The following is a 12,828-nucleotide window of genomic DNA, read 5'->3' as shown; positions in this document are numbered from 1 at the left end:
GCAAGGGTTTCTGGGATAGGCATCATGTATCCCAGTAGTCCTTGCAAATAGCCTATTTGCATAGAGAAGGGGCGGCAACTTCCTCTGACGCTCCCATTGCTATGGAAACCTGACTCAAACCTATTACATCGCTTGTGCAGCACTGAGCATGTGCGAGATCTGCAAGGCTGAAATCCAGGAAGTCATACAGTCTGGCTTCATGATGCCCACACTTAAGATGGCCACGGTCTATTTCTAGATTATAAACAAACTAAATGCTCTAACAACCTAACAAAACGGACCTTAGTTTACAGACTAACTTTACTAGAATACATTAAAGGGGTTTTCCAGCCATTTTTTAAGTTTATTAAAAGTCAGCAGCTACAAAAAGTGTAGCTGCTGGCTTTTAATAAACTGACACTTACCTGCTCCAGCGACGCACCGGCCGGGGTCCGCTCCTCTCCCCCCCTCCCCGGCCGGCGTCTTCATTGTCACTGTGGGCACCCGGCCGTGACAGCTTTCGCCTTCACGGCCGGGCACCCACTGCGCATGCGCGAGCGGCACTGCGCGCGCGGCGCTGTTTGATTGGACAGGCGATCGCCTAGGACCTGACGTGTCCTAGGCGATCGCCTACAGGGAGGGGCTGCCAAAAGGCGATTAAGCTTAATCGCCTTTGCAGCCCCTCGGCGGAAGGTGGAAGTGGGACAGGAAGTCCCCTTCTCCTGAAGCCCCCACTCCCCCCCCAAAAAAAATTACATGCCAAATGTGGCATGTAAGGGGGAGAGGAGTGGGTTAAGAGGAAGTTCCATTTTTGGGTGGAACTCCTCCTTAAGCTTGTGTATTACAGGGGTATTTATATTTAAAAAGTGAAATTGTGGGTGGAACTCCCCTTTAAGAGCAGCGACGGGAGTGCGGATCATTTTTTCCTCATTATTTTACGCAGCCGGCGACTGTGGATCGAGCACCCGGAAGCTCTGCTTTCCATGTGATGTATGGGTAGTAGCACTGACGTTTATATTCTAGTCCTACGCTTTGTCCGATAAAAATACGATCGCGTGTACCAGGCTTTACACAGCGAGAATCGTGATCTTTATTTTAAAGCAAAAAAAATTAAAAAATTGTGATTCTCATTTTTCCCAGAATCGTGCAGCTCTATTGTGTATCAACAATAAGATTATCGCACAATCGCGTTTTTTTTTTTTTTCCGTGCGACATTCTCAGGCTGTTCGAGTAGACAGGGAAGGATGCTTTTTATTTTCATGTAAACCATTAGCACCAAAAGTGGAGACTGGGGCTGTTTATTCGTGGGCACTGTGCATACGGAGCCCATGTGTGATATCTGACACCTTGTTAGTGGAATGGGATCCTCAGCAAGGAAGTTGTATAAATGTAAATCCAAAGAACAAACATTCAATATAGTGAATCTTATCGCTTCCTCTAGATGTGGAGGCTGCAGCAATATCATCTTCCTTTTATTACCCGCTGCTCCTGCCAGTAACACACTTCTATGGTAATAACACTCACTCCATGGTATTCATGGAGGAGAAAGATTTTCCCGCACTTATTGATCAGATATAATAACAACTCTGATTGCATCTTTACCAAGCAAAAAGGTCTGCAAATAAGGGGCGTTCATTGTTAGGACTCTGCACACTGCATCTCAAAGAAGCGGCCCTACAGACATTGGAGCTTTCATTTTTTTCTGCCTGGAAACTCCCTCCTTCATGTTAGCCAATGTGTCCATGTACACTATGGCCCAGATTCACAAAGCACTTACGCCGACGTATAACACGTTACGCCGACGTAAGTGCCAATGTGCGCCAGACCCACGAACCAACATGCGCCTAAAAACAGGCTACACCCCGCCGACGTAGCTTGCACACGCCGGCGTAGGGTGGTCGCACATATGGGCTGGGCGCATGGTGCCGCTCCCATTGATTAGCAATGCAAATTAGGGAAATACGCCAATTCACAGACGTGCGTGTGCCCGGCGCGAGGGGCGCGTAAGTTGTACGTCTGGCGTAAAGTTATTCCCCATAAATGAGGTGCAACCCGGCAACAGACATGCACAGGTCTGCACCAGGGAGCACAAGCCGGCGTATTGTGCGTTGGACGTGTGTCTGGCTAGGCTTACGTTATGTTCACAGCGTACGCGGTGATCCGGCGTAGCTTAGGCAGATGTGCCGGCGTGATTGTGAGCAGGCACAGGGGGGTGCTGTGCATGCGTCCACGGCGCATGCGCAGTTCGTGATACATACCTGTCTGGCGCTCGGCCCATCATTTGCATGGGTTCACGCCCGCTTCCACCTACGCCGGCGTGCGCCTTCGAAACCTACGCCACGCTGGAGCAGCGTTGGGAGCACTGGCTTGCTGAATGCAATGCTTGCATCTCCGCGCTACAGTGTTTGCTCTACGGCGGTGTAATGTGCGCCTTGCTCTCTGTAAATCTGGGCCTATGGCTTTTTCGGGCATTTACAGGTACACACGACCGCTTTTCACGACGAGAAAACTGCCGTTTTTTATATTGGTCGAGAAAACCGCTCGTGTGTATGCTCCCTAGCAGTTTCCTCGACAAAAAAAAAATGCCCGCAAAAAAATTGAAACAGCTCTCTTTTGTCTCGTCGTGTTTCACGTCAGTCTTTTTCTCGTCGCGAAAAACGCTTGTGTGTATGCTTTTCCGAGGGGAAAAAAAACGCGCATGCTCAGAATCAAGTTATGAGAAGGGAGCGCTCGTTCTGGTAAAACTAGCGTTTGTAATGGAGATAGCACATTCGTCACGATGTAACGGACAGAAAGGCGTGAAGACTGAGGCCGGGTACACACGAACAAACATGTACGGTGAAAGCGGTCCGTCGGACCGTTTTCACCGTACATGTCTGCCAGAGGGCTTCTGTACGATGGTTGTACACACCATCGTACAGAAGTCCGCGCGTAAACAATACGCGGGGCATGTCCGCGTCGTCGCCGCGACGATGACGCGGAGACGTGGGCGGGCCTGCCATTTAAAGGCTTCCACGCATGCGTCGAAGTCATTCGACGCATGCGAGGGACGGCGGGCGCCTGGACATGTACGGTAGGTCTGTACTGACGACCGTACATGTCCGAGCGGGCAGGATTCCAGCGGACGGTTTTAAAACACGTCCAGGAATATTTGTCTGCTGGGAAAAGGCCCGGCGGGCAAATGTTTGCTGGAATTCGGCCCGCTCGCGCCCACACACGACCGAACATGTATGCTGAAACTGGCCCGCGGACCAGTTTCAGCATACATGTTTGGTCGTGTGTATGGGGCCTAAAAAGCACGAATCGTCTCTCACCAAACTTTTACTAACACGAGGATCAGCAAAAGCAGCCCAAAGGCCGGACGTTTTGCTGCATGAACGTGTGTATCCAAGTCAGGCTGGAGAGGAATCCCGTCGTGAGAAAAAGACGGGTTTTTGAACGACAAGAAAAACGATGGTGTGTACGCGGCATTAGGCTCTATTCACACCTAGGCAGGTTGCTGTTTGCATATTCCAGGTGCATTTTGCGTTTTTCAATACATATTTTTGATCCATTGAAGCCTATAGAGCCAAAAACAAAAAAGTCCCTGGCCCTTTCTTTAAAATGCACAGATGCAAATGTAACCCATAGGAAACCATGTTAACCACTTCCGGAAGAAGTGGAAACATTGTATATAGAGGGACAGACGTGAATACATTGTATATACAGAGACTGGATTGGATAAATTGGTCTTATATCTTTCACTTGGATGGTAGAAGTTGTGCTGAGTAAATACAGCTGGATAATCCAAAAATTGTCTGTCTTCATTTTAGGCTGCAAAGCAACAAAATCAGATTTTTTTTAAAGGGTGGGGGGGGGGGGGGGATTATTTTCTATACCAATTGTAGAGGAACACTGGATTGGATACAATGTATATAGGAGGGACAATAGATACTTTGCATATAGAGAGACACTGGGTTGGATACTTTGTATAAAGAGGGACAGAGATGGATACAATGTATATAGAGCAGGCGTCTCAAACTGGCAGCCCTCCAGCTGTTGCAAAACTACAAGTCCAATGAGGCATTGCAAGAATGACAGTTACCAGTATGACTCCCACAGGCAGAGGCATGATGGGACTTGTAGTTTTACAACAGCTGGAGGGCCACCAGTTTGAGACCCTTGATATAGAGGGACATTGGATACATTGCATATAGAGGGACACTGGGTTGGATACTTTATATATAGAGGGATAGGAGTGGATACATTGTATATAGAGGGACACTGGGTTGGATACATTGTATATAGAGGGACACTGGGTTGGATACATTGTATGTAGAGGGATAGGAGTGGATACATTGTATATAGGGATATATAGGGTGGATACATTGTATATAGGGATATATAGGATGGATACATTGTATATAGGGATCTCTAGGATGGATACATTGTATATAGGGATCTATAGGATGATACATTGTATATAGGGATATATATGATGATACATTGTATCTGGGGATATATAGGATGGATACATTGTATCTGGGGATCTATAGGATGGATACATTGTATATGGGGATATATAGGATGTATATAGGGATATATATGATGGATACATTGTATATAGGGATATAGATGAAGGATACATTGTATATAGGGATATATAGGATGGATACATTGTATATAGGGATGGATACATTGTATCAAGGGATATCTATGATGGATACATTGTATATAGGGATATCTATGATGGATACATTGTATATAGGGATATATAGGATGGATACATTGTATATGGGGATATATAGGATGGATATGGGGATCTATATGATGATACATTGTATGTGTGGATCTATAGGATGGATACATTATATATAGGGGATCTCTAGGATGGATACATTGTATGTGGGGATATATATGATGATACATTGTATCTGGGGATCTATATGATGTATCAAGGGGATATAGATGAAGGATACATTGTATATAGGATGGATACATTGTATCTGGGGATATATAGGATGGATATGGGGATCTATATGATGATACATTGTATGTGTGGATCTATAGGATGGATACATTGTATATAGGGGATCTCTAGGATGGATACATTGTATATAGGGGATCTCTAGGATGGATACATTGTATGTGGGGATATATAGGATGGATACATTGTATCTGGGGATATAGATGAAGGATACATTGTATATAGGATGGATACATTGTATATAGGGATATAGATGATGGATACATTGTATATAGGGATATAGATGATGGATACATTGTATATAGGGATATAGATGATGGATACATTGTATATAGGGATATAGATGATGGATACATTGTATATAGGGATATAGATGATGGATACATTGTATATAGGGATATAGATGATGGATACATTGTATCTGGGGATCTATAGGATGGATACATTGTATCTGGGGATATCTATGATGGATACATTGTATGTGTGGACAGGAAATGAGTGACAGCTGTCAGTGTCCAGGCTCCCCCGGGGTTGGCGGTTTCCAGGCTCCCCTCCTCAGCGGTGTCAGGTCCCCCCAGCAGTGCCAGGCCTTCTCTCTGGTCCCTCAAGCAGGGAGAAGGGGGGCGGGGTCTGCTGACATGAGAAGGACCCCAGTCAGGGCCCCTGGGCGCCGTTCAGCCACAAGGGGCCCCAACCGGGGATAAACAGAGACCACAGACGGGGCCCCGGCCGTCCACACTCACCGCACGAACATCACCGAGCCCCGCAGCGGCCACCGCCACACACCGTTCCCATCTGCATCCTTCACCTCCTCCGGATCCACATTCTGGGAAAAAGAGATCCCTCCGCCCATTAAGAAAGTACGGGGAATCGGTGAGGCGGCCGGCGCTGGCCGCTGGGTGTGTTGCGAAGCACGTCAGGAGCGTCATCGCGTATCCGTGCGCCGGACCGGGAGAAAAAGTAGTGCCCATAGGATGAAAGCTGGGGGGGCTGAGAGAAGGAGGAGAGGGGGGCGTCATCTATCACTTCATTCTCTCTCATCACCTGGGAACGTGCACAAAGTTCAGCAGATGCTAAATCACACGTGGCAGGTATCAAGTGAACCTGTCATCAGTGCATGCTAAGATCAATATATTGGTAATAGAAAGAAGAAGATCAATATATTGGTAATAGAAAGAAGAAGATCAATATATTGGTAATAGGAAGAAGAAAATCAATATATTGGTAACAGAAAGAAAAAGATCAATATATTGGTAACAGAAAGAAGAAGATCAATATATTGGTAATAGGAAGAAACAGATCTATATACTGGTAACAGAAAGAAGAAGATCAATATATTGGTAATAGAAAGAAGAAGATCAATATATTGGTAATAGGAAGAAATAGATCTATATACTGGTAACAGAAAGAAGTTCAATATATTGGGAATAGAAAGAAGAAGATAAATATATTGGTAAGAGGAAGAAGAAGATCAATATATTGTGCATGCTAAGATCAATATATTGGTAAGAGAAAGAAGAAGATCAATATATTGGTAATAGGAAGAAATAGATCTATATACTGGTAACAGAAAGAAGTTCAATATATTGGTAAGAGAAAGAAGAAGATCAATATATTGGTAATAGGAAGAAGAAAATCAATATATTGGTAATAGGAAGAAGAAAATCAATATATTGGTAACAGAAAGAAGAAGATCAATATATTGGTAATAGGAAGAAACAGATCTATATACTGGTAACAGAAAGAAGAAGATCAATATATTGGTAATAGAAAGAAGAAGATCAATATATTGGTAATAGGAAGAAATATATCTATATACTGGTAACAGAAAGAAGTTCAATATATTGGGATTAGAAAGAAGAAGATAAATATATTGGTAAGAGGAAGAAGAAGATCAATATATTGTGCATGCTAAGATCAATATATTGGTAAGAGAAAGAAGAAGATCAATATATTGGTAATAGGAAGAAATAGATCTATATACTGGTAACAGAAAGAAGTTCAATATATTGGTAAGAGAAAGAAGAAGATCAATATATTGGTAAGAGGAAGAAGATCAATATATTGTGCATGCTAAGATCAATATATTGGTAAGAGAAAGAAGAAGATCAATATATTAGTAAGAGAAAGAAGAAGATCAATATATTGGTAATAGAAAGAAGAAGATCAATATATTGGTAATAGGAAGAAGAAGATCAATATATTGGTAATAGGAAGAAGAAGATCAATATATTGGTAATAGGAAGAAGAAGATCAAAATATTGGTAACAGAAAGAAGAAGATCAATATATTGGTAATAGGAGGAAACAGATCTATATACTGGTAACAGAAAGAAGTTCAATATATTGGGAATAGAAGACGAAGTTCAATATATCGGTTAATAGAAGAAGAAGGCAATCAATCTATTCGTAATAGAAGAAGAAAATCAATTTATTGGTAATGGAAAGTAGAATATCAACTTAGATTGTTGTAATAAAAGCAAAAGATAAATATATCAGTAATACAGTATAAGATCTATATACTGGTAACAGAAACAAGACGATCAATATATTGGGAATAGAAGAAGATCAGTTTATTGGTAACAGAAGGAAGAATGGTAATAGAAGCAAAAGATAAATATATTGGGCCAGATTCTCGTAGATCCACGTATCGTAGCGCGGGCGTAACGTATCCGATTTACGTTACGCCTCCGCAACTTAGAAGGGCAAGTGCTGTATTCTCAAAGCACTTGCTCCGTAAGTTGTGGCGGCGTAGCGTAAAAAGGCCGGCGTAAGCCCGCCTAATTCAAATTTGGAACAGGGGGGCGTGTTTTACGTTAATAACCTGTGACCCGACGTGATTGACGTTTTTGACGAACGGCGTATGCGCCGTTCGTGGAAATCTCCCAGTGTGCATTGCTCCTATTACGCCGCAAGGACGTATTGGTTTCGATGTGAACGTAAATTACGTCCAGCCCCATTCACGGACGAGTTACGCAAACGACGTAAAAAATTCAAAATTCGACGCGGGAACGACGGCCATACTTAACATTGGTACGCCACACTTACGCCACCATATAGCAGGGGTAACTTTACGCCGGGAAAAGCCTAACGTAAACGGCGTATCTGTACTGCGTCGGCCGGGCGTACGTTCATGAATTCGCGTATCTAGCTGATTTACATATTTCGGCGCGTAAATCAGCGTACACGCCCCTAGCGGCCAGCGTAAATATGCAGTTACGATCCGCCAGTCGGATCTAAGGGAAATCAATGCGTAACTGATTCTAAGAATCAGGCGCATAGATACGACCGGCCAGACTCAGAGATACGACGGCGTATCTCTTTTGAGAATCTGGCCCATTGGTATTAGAAAAAGATCAATATATTGGGAATAGAGGAAGAAGATCAATATATTGGGAATAGTAGAAGAAGATCAATATATTGGGAATAGTAGAAGAAGATCAATATATTGGGAATAGTAGAAGCAGATCAATATATTGGGAATAGTAGAAGAAGATCAATATATTGGGAATAGTAGAAGAAGATCAATATATTGGGAATAGTAGAAGAAGATCAATATATTGGGAATAGTAGAAGAAGATCAATATATTGGGAATAGTAGAAGAAGATCAATATATTGGGAATAGTAGAAGAAGATCAATATATTGGCAACAGAAAGAAAAGGATCAATATATTGGGGGAAAAAAACATACATTTTTGCCTCTGTGCCCATTAAGCGCAGCCTCTGTGCCCATCAATTTTCGCCACTGTGCCCATCAAGCGCAGCCTCTGTGCCCATCAATTGCCACTACTGTGCCCCATCAATTGCTGCCAGTGTGCCCATCAATTGCCGCTACTGTGCCCCATCAAATGTTGCCAGTGTGCATCGTCCGGCACTTACCTGTCTCGCAGCGGGTCAGCGGCGGTGTCCTGCACGCTCCTCAATGTCTTGTTCCGTCCTCTCTATGAGGCGTCCAATCACGGCGCCTGCCGGTTCAGCCAATCAAGTGACCGGTAACAGACCCGAGCACCTGATTGGCTGAGAGGAGGTTCAGTGTTAGCAAAGTGAATTCCTTTGCTTTGCTAACACAACGCTGAGTGAACAGCGAACGCCCAGCATGGTGCCCGCTGTTCACCTGTTTGGGCGCCTATAATCAGATGCTTCCAAAAAAACACCTCCGCCGCTGTAATTCAGGTGCCCGGCACCCGAAAAAGGACCGGACACCTGAATAGGGGGTGTCAGCGGCGACCATAGATAGACTCATTCAATGCATCTATGGTGATAGAGCGGTGCCAGGAGAGACGGGGGACCAATAGAAGGGAAAATAAAAAATATATACTATCCTATACCCACAGTTGATCCAAAGGAAGGCAAAAAAATAAACAGCAGAGCATGCTCCGATTTGCTCCAGTGGGGGAAAAAAATCCTTCCTGATCCCCCGTGAGGCAATCAGATATTCTCTATTTCAACTTTACCTATAAATATCAGTATCTGTTATATAATGTACATCTCTGAAAGTATCCAATCTACTGATCTGGCCAGAACCACCTCTGGAGGGAGTCCACTCCACATCTTCACAGCTCTTACTGTGAAGAAACCTTTCCATATTTGGCGATTGAGCCAAGGTTCACATTGATGCGATTTGGCGTGTCAAATCACATGCCAAACCAATTGCCGGCAATGGGGTAGATTCACGTAGCTGCGCTTCCTCTTACGGCGTCTTTACGCTACGCCTGCGTAACTTACAGGAGCAAGTGCAGTATTCACAAAGCACTTGCTCCGTAAGTTGCGGCGGTGTAGCGTAAATGGGGCGTGATTGGCGTTTTTTACGGACGGCGCATGCGGCGTCCGTGTACATATCCCAGTGTGCATTGCTTCCAAGTGCGGCGCAACAACGTAGTGGTTTCGACGTGAACGTAAATTACGTCGAGCCCTATTTGCGAACGACTTATGGAAACGATACGTAAAAAATTCAAATTTCGAAGCGGGAACGATGTACATACTTAACATTGGCTGCGCCTCCTAATAGCAGGAACAACCTTACGCCGAAAAAGCCTTACGCAAACGACGTAAATAAATTGCGCCGGGCGTACGTACGTTTGTAAATCGGCGTATCTAGGTAATTAGCATATTCTACGCCGACATCAATGGAAGTGCCCCTAGCGGCCAGCGTCAGAATGCACCCTAAGATACGACGGCGTAAGAGACTTATGCCAGTCGTATCTTAGGCTAATGTTGGCGTATCTTGCTTTCTGAATACAGAAAGTAGATACGCCGGCGCAGATTTGAATTTACGCCGGCGTATCTATGGATATGCCGGCGTAAATTCTCTCTGAATCCGGAACCAATGGCACCATCCGATTCTCAAAGTAGTTTCTGTACTACTTTTGGCAACTTCGGGGTGCGATTTGTATAGACATCTGTGAAGGATCCCGCACCGATGTCTCTGAAATCGCCCCCGAAGTCGGGACTGATATGGGGGGGGGATGAAATTGTGCAAGGTCATCTGAACTCCCCCCGATTTCAATTCTGCTGTCAGTGTGGACCTGGGCTAAATCTCTTTTCCTCCAGACGTATAGAGCGCAAGTTTTACGGGCAAGTGCTTGATTCACAAAGCACTTGCCTGTAAAGTTGCGGCGGCGTAGCGTAAATCCTCCGGCGCAAGCCCGCCTAATTCAAATGATCCGGGTAGGGGGCGTGGATCATTTAAATTAGGCGCGTTCCCGCGCCGATCGTACTTGCGCATGTGCCGTCCCTAAAATTTCCCAAGGTGCATTGCGCTAAATGACGTCGCAAGGACGTCATTGGTTTCGACGTTAACGTAAATGGCGTCCAGCGCCATTCACGGACGACTTACGCAAACGACATAAATTTTTAAATTTCGACGCGGGAACGACGGCCATACTTAACATTCATATAGCAGGGGCAACTTTACGTGTCGCAAAACTTACGGAAACATCGTAACTTTACTGGCTCGGCCACGCGTACGTTCGGGAATTCGCGTATTTAGCTAATTTGCATACTCGATCGGGAAAACGACGGAGGCGACACCTAGCGGCGGAAATAAAAATTGCATTTAAGATCTGACAGCGTAAGAGCCTTACGCCTGTCGGATCTAATGGATATCTATGCGTAACTGATTCTAAGAATCAGGCGCATAGATATGACGGCCCAGATTAGGACTTACGACGGCGCACATGGCGTTGCGCCGTCGTAAGCCCATTGAGAATCTGGGCCATAGTTTGCAGACGCTATAACTTTCCTACAGACTAAATAATATACACTGTTATTGTTGGGTTATTTTTTACCCCAAAAATTTTGCAAAATACATTTGGCCTAAACTTATACAGAAAGATTATAAATTTTCAAAAATGTATAACAGAAACGGAAAAAAAAGTGTGTGTGTGTATATAGTTAGATAGATAGAGATATATATATATAATCTCATATAGATATAGATAGATATATATATATATATATAAAATCTATGGGCCAGATCCACGTAGCACGGCGCTTTTTTACGTCCGGCGTAGCGTATCTCAGATACACTACGCCGCTGTAACTTACAGCGTATTTCCCGTATCCACAAAGAATTTGCGTCGTAAGTTACGGCAGCGTAGTGTAAATGTCAAATCACTAAGTTGTGGGCGTGTTTTATGTTAATACGTCTTGACCTCACGTCAATGACGTTTTTTTTTAACGGCGCATGCGCGGTACGTGGGGGTATCCCAGTGCGCATGCTCCAAATTAACCCACAACAAGCCAATGCTTTCGACGTGAACGTAATTCTACGCAAAGCCCTATTCGCAAACGTTTTACGTAAACGACGGAAAATTTTACGCTGGCCCGACGTCCATACTTAACATTGCGTACGCCTCATAGACCCAGGGGTAACGTTACGCCGAAAAAAGTCTTACGGAAACAACGTAAAAAAATGCGCCGCCGGACGTACGTTTGTGGATTGGCATATCTAGCTAATTTGCATACTCGACGCGGAAATCGACGGAAGCGCCACCTAGCGGCCAGCGTAAATATGCACCTTAGATCCGACGGCGTACTAAGACGGATCTAGCCCAGCTTCAGGCGTATCTTGTTTTGTGGATACAAAACAAAGATACGCCGGAGCAACCTAGAAGTTACGCGGCGTATCAATAGATACGCCAGCGTAACTGCTTCGTGGATCTGGTTCCCTCTATCTATCTATCTATCTATCTATCTATCTATCTATCTATCCATCTGGGCAATTTTCAGCTTTTGTTTAAATGACAATTGCGCGGTCATGCTACACTGTACCCGAACAAAAATGCTTTAATTTTGTTCCCACAAATAGAGTTTTCTTTTGGTGGTATTTGATCACCTCTGTGGTTTTTATTTTTTGCTAAACAAATAAAAAAAGTCAGAAAATGTTTAAAAATTTAAAAAATATATTTTGTTTCTGTTATAAAATTTTGTAAATAAGTACGTTTTCTCCTTAACTGATGGGCACTGATAAGGCGACACAGATTAGGTGGCACTGATATGCGGCACTGATGGGTACTTATGGGTGGCACTGGTATATGGCACTGATAGGCATCCCTGGTGGCATTGTGGATGGGCACTGATTGGCAGCTGCTTGGGCACAGATTGGCATTCCCTGTTGGTCTGAGGGGGGCATACATGGTGGCCCAGTGTGGTGGCCATCCTGGTGGTCCTGGGCAGGCATCCAAGGGGGGAGCTGCGCTGATAAACAATCAGCACAGACCCCCCCCCCCCGCGTCTGTCAGACACAAGTGAGGAAAAGCCGATCAACGGCTCTTCCTGGTTACATCGTGATCAGCCGTGATTGGACACGGCTGATCACGTGGTAAAGAGTCTCCATTGGAGACTCTTTACCTGGATCGGAGTTGCAGTATGTCAGATTTACA

General features: G+C 44.4%; 1 protein-coding gene across 1 annotated transcript in view; it reads right to left on the bottom strand.

Annotated features, from left to right (window-relative positions):
* The window catches only part of LOC120915713 (zinc finger protein 567-like), a 45,912-nt gene extending 40,123 nt beyond the window's left edge, over positions 1–5,789 (bottom strand). Inside the window, exon 1 of the mRNA XM_040326450.1 lies at positions 5,689–5,789. The gene's annotated coding sequence lies outside the window, so the exon portion shown is untranslated. The remainder of the gene's footprint in view (positions 1–5,688) is intronic.
* Between the last annotated feature and the right edge of the window lie 7,039 nt (positions 5,790–12,828).

The sequence above is a fragment of the Rana temporaria genome, chromosome 10 (genome assembly GCF_905171775.1).
Source record: "Rana temporaria chromosome 10, aRanTem1.1, whole genome shotgun sequence".
NCBI lineage: Eukaryota > Metazoa > Chordata > Amphibia > Anura > Ranidae > Rana > Rana temporaria.
Note: the sequence above shows the minus strand (reverse complement) of the source record. Positions and strands in the feature narration are given on the sequence as shown.